Genomic DNA, 12,598 nt, shown 5'->3' on the forward strand with positions numbered 1-12,598 from the left:
TTCCCCCCCCCCCCCAAGAAATCCCCACACAAACACTGACAACATGCAATTGTACACAGCTGTCTTGCAGGGAAGCTGTTTCAGCCATCTTCAGAAGCAGGAGGCCAGGTGAGGTTGTCACAAACAAGCTGAAAACAGCCTTAATTTGGCTGTGGGCAGGGTCAGAAAAGCCTGGGTTTTTTTCAGTCCAAGTCTTTATTCCCTCATTGGCAAGGGTGAACAGATCAGTGTCTGGTCAGGTGAACGCCTCCATTCATTTTCTAGACTAAGGAAGGCCCAGTAGCCAAAAGCCTTGTTTCTGTTCCCTTATAATCCAAGAACAATATAAGAGACTATATCCTATTGCCAATGTCTGCCCTGGGCAACAGCAGCGACTTTCTTCAGACTGAAGAAACTTCAGGTTTCTAAAACATCAAACATTAAAATCCAGGCAACATAAGAATGAGTGCGAAAGGCTTCAAAATCCAGAAGATTTTCTACGGGAGGTTGTTAGGTGGTAACTGAGAATGATTTTCTTGTCTTTATGTTTATCTCCTATCAGTGTAACTTCATTTGCTTCCACTGATTTTTCTCTTGATTTTGTTATACCTGATTAACATCTTTATGAAAGAGGAGATCAAAGCAATGATGAAATCACCAAGAGTCACTTCGTGATTTATTCTTCTCGCTGTCACCAAAGTAGAACAGTTTCATAATCAGCACAATTCCCTTTATAGGCATTAATCCAGGAAAGCATTAAAATGTCAGCCCAAGTCTACTGCTGTTCAGCAAAACATGTCCTAGACTCGTGTATATTACTGAGTAGAGATCCCTTACTGAATTAAGGTGATCTGAAATAGATTTAATTCTATATGGATTATACTGTAGGACACTAAGTGGTGTTATTGATAATCCAAAGAACACATCACTGTAATTAATTTTCTGTGCAGACATTTACTATGTGTGTCTACTCTGGAGGTATACCTAAGAAAAAAATTGTTCTACTGAGCAGGACATATAAATGTATAACTAAGACACTTCTTCTGCAATATAGCTTTTATCGTCACGCTTTCTTGGTGCTTTTGTAGCTAATTATTTTACTCCTTGGTCACATCAAAGTTCCTGCAAAATTTACTTCAACAATTTCACAGATTCTGGTTAGAAGAGTTTTTCTTCTCAGAATCAAATGCAAAATACATTAAAAAGTATAAATAAGACGGTGTAAGAAAAAATGTCACTGAATTGCATTTCACTAAACATAAAAGAAGAAAATAGGAAAGAATGACATCAGTGAGGCAACCAATACACAGGTTACTGTTCAGAAAAACAGCCCGCACACATAAAGGAGGAATAATTTGATGGAATGGTACTAAGTCAGAGTGAAGTTTCAGAAAAGCTGAGATAAACATCATCCACTTGTGATCAGTCTCTCTCACAGGTTATGCTTACAAAGATTAAAAAAAGAAAAGCGCACCTACTTTATTCACATTTTCAGCACAGTCTAGGTAAAACAGCCACAAGATGGCAATACACCATGCTGTGAAAGAAAATTACTACATCTTGTCTGATTTTAACCCCTCCACACATGGCTGAAATGTGCTGCCTTTTTTAGCGTTGGGAAATTTCATGAGGAATAGGCAGAAAGTAATAATTTTAAGAAAAAAAAACTAATCCCACTGCTGCTATAAACATATTGTTCCTCATTTCTTTTAACTTTCCTGTGGTTTCTCTCCAGTTACTGCTGTTTGTTGTGTGCAAGGAGCTATTGGTTTGTATTAGTGAAAGTGCTAGGGGACACGATATCCCCTAGCATCTCTGCAGTAAGGGAGAGGTCTGTACTTGTGAATGTCATAGAGACTCTTGGCAGTCAAAGGATGGCTCCGTCAGTAGTGAGGAAGAAATGGGTGCCCTTCTCCCCTGGAATAATAAAAATAGAGACAGCATAATGTTATAAAAAGGGATAGAAATGGGGTAGAGCTGTGCTCTTAGGGACTTATAATGGGAACTTCTGCAGTAAACTAGAGACTGTAATTGTAAGAGGTGACAAGAAGACAGGCCTTGCCTGAGCATACAATAGCACTGAGTCACCAGTATGAGGTCACTGCAAAAACGGCTAATAGGCTGCACCAGGTGAAGTGCATTTTTCAGATGTTCTGGGAGGATGTGGCGCTGCTGTTTGCTTGCATTCTACTTGTACTGCAGTGGTCCGGTATGACAGGGCATTGCTGACATGGCATGGAGATGGTTCCCCTCCTTTTCCCTGGAAACGTAACTCAGCTTTCTGATGTGGTTGCAAGGCAGGATGTTGGGAGGTGTCTGGTTGACGTTCTGCATTTACAGAGTCAGGATTAAATTAATCACTAGATCTGAAGGCAGGAGGAAGTTTTCCTCAGGTCAGAAGGTCAGGGATTGTTGAATATGGTTTATGTTTTCCTGGGTAACAGGAGGGCGTAACTTACATCCTAAGGCAACCTGGGAATTTAATCTGAAAGTGCTTGCCTCTTTTCTTCTTGTGACAAGTTGCAGCCGACTTTTGATCTTCTGCTACCGCCTTCAGCTTGTGACATGTTGTGCAGAACAGGTAGATCTGCGGGATGCCTTCTGTAAATGCTTGTTACTTTGTGCACCACTATTGAAGGGCTCTGAGCTAAGCATCTAAATAGTGGTTCCTTTTGTCATATGATCCTATAGAGTAATATTTTATTAGTCCTTGTCCCTAAATGCTTGGGTTAGGAATGCTAAGGAGGTTACAAGTTAAATGAATCACCAATTTAACTTCAGGTCATAAATAGGCAAGATATAGATGAGATGTTTTATTCCATTCCTGTCATCCTGAGTAATTTATTCCCACCCCTGCTGGCTTTGAATTGCCATCTTGCTACTACATTCTCAGACTGCCTGCTGCTCATAAGGATCACAATAACCAATCTGTTAAACTGTTGACCATTTCTGATGATGCCAAGAAAGGTCATGCTTCATGCTATTCTATCCTCTGCATAAAATCAGACAATGCAAATTGAAATCCTTCCTGCCTCTTGCAGACAGCTGGGCTATAGTTTGTAACTGGAGTTTGAATTGCTAATACAATTTTGATTACCATTCCCCATCTTTCTTGTGTAGCTTTAAAATTTAACAAGGAGTTATATGCATCAAGCTACAAATTTGTTATTAGATTGCTCTGTATGTTTTTTATTAATTCCACTAAAGGGTTGATGTATATCCTGATTAACCACTTTGACTCTTTTATTGTAAATTGCACTTCAGCTACTTTCTGCTCCTCGCTGATGCACACTTTCAATGAAGATAAATATGTTTTGCTTGTATGAATTGCATTATTACAGCATGAGATAGATCGGGAGATGTTTAATGAGTAGTCCAATGTTTTCCTCTAAATACTATTCATTCTGGGTACACCAGAACAAAGACATCATGATGCTGATGGAACCGTTTTACAAGACTATTATCTGCACATGGAATATATTCAGGCTGAGGGATGCCAGGGATTCATCCAGGTTCACCTGTTGAAAATAGCAAGGATAGAGATAACTGGCAGTTAAAGGGTCTCCGTTTCTCAAGTACTAGATAGTGCCAGTTGATCTTTTGACATTGCACTTTGGCTCCAGCTTTTCTCATCACCATAATCACTAGTCTTTAGCAATCTGAGTTCTAGTTGTTATCGGAGTTACAATGGCTTTTTGTTAGACAATGTTTCATCGATGCCAGATTTGGAAGGAAGAGTAAATTCCACCTCTTCTTTCCTCTCTTTCGTGTGCGTGATTGTCCATGAAGGCCTTCATGCCACCTACTATACAATAAATATGTTGTGGCTGAAAGGGAAAAGAGAGAACACTCATGGAAAAAAGACATCTCTACTGCTTCAGAACAGCTCCTTAATATAGGTTCTGAGGTGTGGTAGAGGTTATTAGATTACTATGGCTGCCTCAGAATATTCAGTGGCTGTTTTTCTCATTCAAAACCTGTTTTTCCAGAAGACACTTGTTCTTGGGAAAGGCTTAGTCTCATTTTTAATGTGAATTTTGACATCTTGATTTAGCCTTCTGAAAAATAAACAAATCCGGTTTCTTTTTGCCAACTAATTTTTCCAATAGAAAATTAAGCCACTTCTAAAAAACATGACATTCAAAATGATTGAAACAGAAAAGCTGTAGTGTGGCCTCTCAGTCTAGTCATGTTTTTTTGCATATGCTTCATTTGTGAACACTTTTGAGATTTTGACTACTGTGATTTAGCAAGAGAAACTGCAAAATCTTTGATATTTTCACAGGAGGGGAACACTATTCTTCATGCAGCTTTACTGATTGCGTCTGTCTCCTGACAACTTTTTGTTAGCTCCAAAATTTATCTCCTATATGTGTAAAAATATTTTCATTATATTCCTGTGCTCCTGTGTCACAAGCCCTTCCTCATTTCAGCAAAAGACTGCAAGAGATGTCAGTCTGGTTTCCTCCCTGCTCTTGGCCTCCTGGTTCATGCTTTTGTTTTGTTTCTTGTTGAGTGTGGTATATGTCACTCTGACTTTCTACGGCTCATTTCATTCTGTGTAAACTGATGGCTAGATGATTCTGCCAGTACCTGCAGATAGGGGATTCTCATCTGATTTTGTGCACTTTATCTGAAGTGCAGCAAGAATGGTATAAACAGAGGTCTTAGGTCTGTGTTATTGTGGGAGCACATGTAGAACTCCAAGGGTTAAAATCTGACTGCAGTTAGAGCAAGTTGCATTATGTAGGAAGGAACAGAAAAGACTAGAACAAAAATCAGGACCAATCTCAGCAAATTTAGCTGAGAACCACGTACAGCTGGTTTTGTAGGTGCTATGCTATATCAAGATACTCATATTCTGTGTGTTTTGGAGCTATTTTTTCTTCTCTTTTTTCCCTATATACAAACACAGTAATTTAGGGGTGACTCAAGGAAAACAGAATCACTTGCCTCTAGTTAGTTAAAAATGCAGGTACCAAACTTTTCAGTTCTGAGTGTACCATTTCTGTGCATTTAAACGTGTAAATGCACTTTAAGATCACTATAAGCCTTTCAGCCAAACTTCTCACAGCTCTTTGTTCTCTTACTCTTTTCAGCCATATAGATTTTCCTGATACCTTTCCTTTTCTTTACTCTGACTCACTGATCACACATCACTAATGGGTTTTTCTGTGCTTCAGTTTCTCCATCTGTGAAATGAGGAACATCTGTATTTGCTGTTATGTCAAGGTAATAGATGTATTAGAAATACCTCAGCTACTCATCACTATGTTCCCATTTGTAGGCAGCTCCTTAAATCAAACCGCTGAGGTACTACTTCTCCATGTTCTGAGGCACTGTAGTTTGGTGTGTTCAAATACTGCTGCTATTCTAGGCTATCTTGAAAGAAAGGGAAAATACCTTCCTAGCTAACATTTAGAGAGGTAAACTTTTCCTGGGGAGGAGGTGGATGGCTTGCTTGTAAATGGAATAAAATATGCAAAATTTAGAATATCTTGGGCTAGTGATTTACATCAGAAAGAGCAGATGTAAAAAGTTACAATACTGGAATTTGGTGGCTGTTGTGGTTTTCCTTTGTGGGCGCATGTGTGTGTGCGTGTGTGCATGCTCTTGATACTGCTTTCAGTAACTTACGAGAATCACAAAGGCAATGGATAAATAGGCCACTGGATTCGCTCATGAGGTATAGGTTAAGACAGTCCTTCACAGAACCACAGATTGGTTGAGGTTGGAAGGCACCCCTGGGGGTCATTTAGTGCAACCCCCCTGCTCAAGCTGGGCCACCTACAGCTGGTTGCCCAGAACCATGCCCAGGTAGAACCAAGGGTGGAGACTCCACAACCTCCCTGGGCCCCAGAGTGAAAAAGTGTTTCCTGATGTTCAGAAGGAACATCCTGTGTTTCAGTTTCTGCCCACTGCCTCTGGTCCTGCCACTGGGCACCACTGGAAAGAGCCTGGCTCTATCCTCTGTGCACCCTCCTTTCAGGTACTTCTATACATTTTTGAGATCACCCTTGAATCTTCTCTTCTCCAGGCTGAACAGTCTCAGGTCTCTCAGCCAGTCCTCATAGGAAAGGATATTCTAGTCTCTTCATCATCTCAGTGGTGCTTCGCTGGACTCTCTCCAGTATGTCTGTCCTTCTTTTGTACTGGAGAGTCCAGATCTGGACCCAGCACTCCAGGTGTGGCCTCACCAATGCTGAGCAGAGGGCAGGGGTCTCCTCCCTCGACCTGCTGGCACCATTCATACTCAGGCAGCCCAGGATAGGATACCATTAACCTTCAAAGACAGGAGCACCATTGTGGCTTCACATATTCCTGTCCTGTCAGGGAAACTCCCCGGACCATCTCTTTTCCACCTCAATTGTTGCAAGAAATTGCTGGTTGGAGGGGAAATCTTTTGGGCACTTTATCCTCCGGGCTCAATTGGTGTTGGCTGTAGCCGTATCCCAAAATAATAAAAAATATGGATGAATGAAGTGCGTCTCTTATGACCACATCAATGTATAAGAAATTCCATTAATGAAAATGTAAAGAAGGTTGTAGCCCCTGATAACTGAAGATAAACCTCTGGTGTGGATTTAAAAATCTCAACCTCCTTTTTCCCAGGAAGCAATTCTCCCCTGAGCCAGACACAAAGACTGAAAACATACAGTTTAACTGAGACAGAAAAAAATCTCAACAGCCTCTAACATTTTTTAATACTTGGTGTCAATAACTCTAACTACAAAGAAAACAAGTCTGTAATATTACATTTTTCTTGATTATAAAGAACATTTTAGAAAACGTTTAGGAGCTTGGGGCAGCTTCCATTCACAGTTTAGGGGGTGGTGGTGGTAAAACATGGGGTGGGAGGTGGCTCAATCCTATCGGTGTAATGGTGCATTGCTCCTTATGGGAAAGTGTACTACACTGCCCTATCAAAGTATGGGCAGGCTACATAGGTGGCCTGCACTTGACTGCTTACTGCCTGTGTGGACCATGAATCTGGTCTTGAGGGCAGCCTTGGCAAAGCTTAAAGAGTTGATGCTGTTCAGGCTCATCTTTGACAGCTGAGCAAACAAACTAGGAAAACACCCTATGGACTCAGCCTTGTCCTCTCAAGTGTGTACAGGGAGCTAATCTGACATGGTCATTCATCATGACTATTCATGGTCTGTGGCTGTTATGTTGGCTTCTTGCCTGTAGAAACAGAAAGAAAGCAAGCCTCAGTTAAATCCTGCTTCATGGGAGCCTTTGGGCTCGTTCATTTGGCCAAAGCTATGTGGAGAACCTCTCAAGGAGAGTGTTCTTCCTTTCCTGCCTGCTTCCTGCAACTGTCCCAAAGTCTCTGAAGCACAGTGAGTCTGTACTCATCTCCTTTGTTAAATGCCTTCAGACTGCTTTTTAGACAGCAGTATTTGCAGTTGAGCCTGGCTGTTCACCAGTAAGTGAATGTTATCCAAATTTTTGTCCAAAATGGGATAAATTACAAGCATTTCAGTTTCAGTTTCAGTCTGTTTGTTTTTCTGCAAGCTGCATAATTGAGCTGCCATTTCTAAATCATTGTTCCCAGCTTCTTGTCACTTAACATCTCTAGCATTTCAAGCAGATTAATCTTGAATCCTTTATTGTATAACTACACTTCAAATGGAAATAGCAGCAAATCGTAAATGTTCTGAATCTCATCTTTGCACTGTATGCAGCCAGTGTTATTAATGCAAAGTTAAAACCTAGCAAGAATGAATGTCTAGTGCTTACTTGCATTGAGTGGATGCAGATGGGTGGAACAGGGAAAGGTGTCTCCTCCTGTACATGCTGTTGAGCACATGCCTACCTAGCTGAGCAGTGAGACATTATGCTGTTAACAATCTGCTGTGTGTGGCAATTGCTGGATTTCCTTCTTGGAGACGAAGCGGACTTCTGTTTGACTTCTTCCAGATCCTCTGGCTTTATCTATTCTGTTATTCAGATAACCCTCATTTGCATGGGAGGCTATGGTTAGTGAATAAACAGAAGTAGTTGGATAAGTTATAGTAAAATTCAGCCTGGCTGTATGAAACGTGTGTGGCAAGTAGGAATTGGGATAAACAGGTACTGTGATGCATATAGCATCAACAGGCTGCTCAGGAATTTAGCAAATCTATAGGTAACAAAACATGGTATGTCAGTACCAAATGGTGAACTTCTTTATCTTTTATAGCTTCAGTGTTCCTTTTTTTTTTTTTGTATTTTTGGGATTTTTTAAGGTTTTGGGTTGGGGTTTTTTTTTTTTTTTTTGTTCTAGCTACTCTTCCATTGTCTCCTGTCTGTTGTTGCAAAGCGGTCTGCTGAAAAAAAAACCAAACCCCAGCACAACCTGGTCAGGGCCAGTTCAATACCAGATCCTGTATTACTTGGGAACAATGTTGAAGCCACAAAGGGACAGAGGGTCAAGAGACTTAGTATTACCCCATAGAATCAGTCCACCTCAGGTACAACATGCACAAAGCAAAACAGGATCAAAGGCCGAGTTTTACAAAGTGTCTGCTTTGAGCAGGGGAAGCTGTCTGTAGACATGTGTAAGGTGATACATGGGAAATAAGAGGCAGAGAAGACACCATACCTTTTGACTTGCAGAAATGGAGAGATCAGGCCAAGAGTTACATGAGCTTCTGCCTCAACTATTAAACTGTAAATCCTTAAAGGCACCACTGGAAAATTGAAAGTCACTTTGGTTTTGAAAATACTTTGCCAAGACTGTGTACCTAGCCTTCATGCAATGCTCTCTGTGAAGAAGTCAGTCAGGGAGTGAAAAGCTGCCCCAGGTAGGCTGGTGTCTGATGGAAAATGTATGGGGGAACTGTGGAGGACAGAATTGAGGACCGAGAAGTTCAGTTCGGTGTTGTGGTAGAAGGATAATGATCTCTAGGGGGAGGAGATTCTCTCTAAAATAAGATTTCGGGGGTTAGGATGATAGAGATCAACTATGGGGGTTTAGAAGGGTTTCAGATTCAGGGTGATGAAGGTTTGGATGTCATCTACGGAAGGAGGCAGGACACAGAAGAGGACTGACTATGGGGTTCTCTTCCCCATCTCCCCTTGCCATCTTCCCTGTGGGGTCCACAATCTCTGCCTCCTGCTGTCGCACGCCCCTTGCGCACACGGTCGTTTGTGCCCTCTCCATCTCAGCTGTCACCGCAGCTCCTCACTTTTACCCCCATCACTCTCCACATCACATCATTCCTTGCCCATCTTCCTGCACGTTCTCACCACCGACGGGGGGGAGGGAAGCAGGGAAAGATGTAGGGCAGCAGCAGTGTCAGAGCTGGCTCTGGAGGTAAGGGCTGCCTCCTGCTGCAGCGGTTGCACTGCGGAGGACAGGCGCCCTGCTGCCTGCCGGTGCTGAGAGGCGGAAGCTGCGAAGCCCTGCCACCGCGGGCCCGCTCTGTGCCTGCGCCAGCCCCCAGCAGCGCCGCGCCGCTCAGCTCACCACACACCTCCCCCCGGCTGGGCGCCTCCCTCTGCGGCTGCCTTCCGCGGGGGGGACCCTTCCTCACGGGCAGCAGAAAGGGGCCGCGGAACCCCCCGGGGGCTGCCCGCCCCCCGCACCGCCCGAGCCCCGCCGTCCCGCCCTCGGCGCCGCGCCGCGGCGGTTGGGCGGCCGCGCCTGTGGCCAACGGCAGGTGGCGCTGCCGCGGTTGGCGGCGCCGGAGCCCGGCGGCGGGCGGGGTGACGGTCGCCGCCGGGGCCGCCATTTGCTGGCGGCCGGGAGCCCGTCCTGGGGTAGCGCGGAGCCGCGGCTGCCTGCTTGGCCGGAAAAGCTGTCGGACTGCTGATGGCAAATCAGACTAAACCAGAAAAATTCCTCTTCTGGCTTTGGAGCAGGAAATTTTGCAAGAAACCCACACCTGCTCTCGGTGCGGGGGGTGGTGGTGATCAGTGCTGGGTTAGAAGTCTTGTGTACAGACATTTAAGCACTGACTTCTATAAGCCAAAAGTGAACCACCCGTTTTCTCTTCTCACATAATGCAAAGGTGAGTCAAAAGGTGAGGAAAACAAAAACCCTTTGCACAACTTCGAGGAAATTAAAGTTCAAAGCATGCAGAATGGAAATTATGGCAGTATTACAAAAATCTGCCACCTCCCTCGCCACCCCACCCCCCTCCCCCGTCATCTGACTTCATGTCATCTTTGGGTATTTCTGCTTGTCAAATCTGGTTTCAGCTGGGGGTATGCACTGGTAATGCCAAGGAAGCCTAAACCAGTTCTTGTGCATTGGCTTTTTATAAATGTAGTGGATTCAAGATGGGGATGAGCCCATGGAAGGATCCCTGGCAGAGCTGTCGAGCTGTCTGCGTCAACACAGATTTGATTCAGCCGGAGGTGCTCAATGTATGTTTTGCTGCAACTAGGCTTGCAAGTGCCTGATGTTGTTTTTTTCAGCTGGCACCAGCTGTGTTCCAAATGGGACTCAGTTTGTAATGGCACTGTCATTTTGAGACCTCAGATAGAAGCTGGTCCAAGGGAGGCGAGTTCAGCCACCAATGGTACCAAAGTCGGGATGTCACTGTCCCTGACTGAGGAAACTGGCAAGGAGTTGATGTCACCACCTTGAGGTCTGCAGTGGGCACCTTGCTGATGTCTGTCTGTCTGTGTGGTGCAGTGGGGCCAGGTTGTCATTGTCTAAGAACACTTTGTTTTAATAATAGCATCAGTAACATTTCTACTGGTTTCCCATCATTTTTTCAGCAGACCTGAAATTGGATAATTGGTTTAATTAAAAAAGGGATAAATGGGAATTATCTTTTACTGTTTTAATATTAAAAATCTTCAAAATGTCAGCAGCTTGGTAAGGAGGGTGAGACTTTTCACTTTAAGGAATAAACTTCAGAATAAAGTTTTTTTTTTTCTGCTACAGCTGAAAGTGAAGCAGCAGTAAGAAATGTGTCTTTCAGAGCAGTCCAAAGTATCAGGAAGGAGGGAATTTAAAGAAGGTATTTAATTTCAGTAGCTCTAATTTCTACCGTCTCCTCTGTTTTGTATAAAAATGTCTAGAAAATAGCTGCTTTAAAATGAGTTTTGTGTTTCACTTCACGTGCTAGTCCATGTGCTTGAATTATATGCATAAAAGGGCGCAACATGAGATGAAAAACAATGGCCAGACTTCAGCAAAGCCAAATGAATGAATTATGTCTTCAGCTGTGTATAAAAAACTCCGCATAACAATCCGCGTAACTTTGTGGTGTTTTAGTTTATTCCTCTTATAACAGTTAAAAAATACAATATTAACAAAAAAAGTTAGCTGTTATGGTTACATTATAAAATTATTAATTTGGTTGCTTAAAAATAGATTTGGTAAGATTACTTTAGACTTCTCAGTTGACAGTCTTTATCATAAGTTATTGTATTGACCATGGAGTATAGAGGATGCCCACCTTTCTGTAGGCCTAAAGGCTGCCTGAGGAAGGGTGGCAAGAATTTAGGGTGCGATGCAGTATCAGTCCCTGCCTTCTCTGAAGAATCAGAAGCACTTCATTACCATGGTAGAGATAGTAGTCTTAGGTTTTAACAAGGATATGCAGTTGCAGGGTGCTCCTTTCATCTCATTGAGGTGATCCTGCTTTACGATGCTATGCCCTAGATTCAAATTGTGATTTTCAGCTAGGATTTCAGGAGCGGCTGCCACAATAAGGCTGCTTTTTACCTGCAACGTAGCAGAGGCATACATTAACACTAAAGTCCCTTGGTGGCAATAAGATCATTAACAAATTGACTCAAATAATTTCAAGACATTCTTCCACCTCATCTTTAACCTGCTGAAAAATGTTCACTTCTTCTGTTTGAAAATTCTTTTTCTTTCACTAGAGGGCACTATTAAACAGGAAATACTGTATTTTAGCTCCCAGATGAGAAAAGATCCTCTGTTCTCAGTTGCAAGAAATCCTGAGAGAAATTCAGCTTTCAGCAACTGATTTTGCCTCGACTTTTTTATTTTTAACCTGTACTGTCACTTTACTACCCTGACTCTTCTCCACTGGGAAAACCCACTGGAATCATGTCAGTCAAATATCAGTCCTATTTCACTGTTTCATACACTTAAACTATAGCACATCAGCCTGAAAAAAGGCAGCGGTACCAAAAGGCAGAGAGTGGACAGAATACTGGGCAAAGAGAATTTCCTTCAGGAACATGGAGATGGCTCTTTCATTTTATTTGAGAATATTACTAACCTCTTGCTTCAGTCCCAATTCTTATCCTTCATTTCAAGATCCAGAGAAAATTAGCAAGAGGCTTGCACAGTTTCATCCTGAAACTTATGCCTTTCCTATGGAAAAAAACAACATTCAACTTATGACAAATAATAAACCAAAGAGATGTCTGTCTCAACAGTTGTGAAATGAGAGCTGCTGCGTACAGTCTGAAGAAACCTAGAGCTTTGACATATTTACAGCAGACTTCATCCCACTGGTATTAGCTTGCAGTATGAAACAGCTTTATTTTGGAAACCATTTTGTGATCCAACGTAATTGTCCTCTTATAGAATATGGGGAAAATTCCACATGCTACATCCCTTAGACTTTTTCTAAGAAATGTAATAATATTTCCTGATTCAGGGAGGAAGAGAGGTGATGACCTATGTCATGTATTGTTGAAA

The sequence above is a fragment of the Phalacrocorax aristotelis genome, chromosome 1, assembly GCF_949628215.1.
Source record: "Phalacrocorax aristotelis chromosome 1, bGulAri2.1, whole genome shotgun sequence".
Taxonomy (NCBI): Eukaryota; Metazoa; Chordata; class Aves; order Suliformes; family Phalacrocoracidae; genus Phalacrocorax; species Phalacrocorax aristotelis.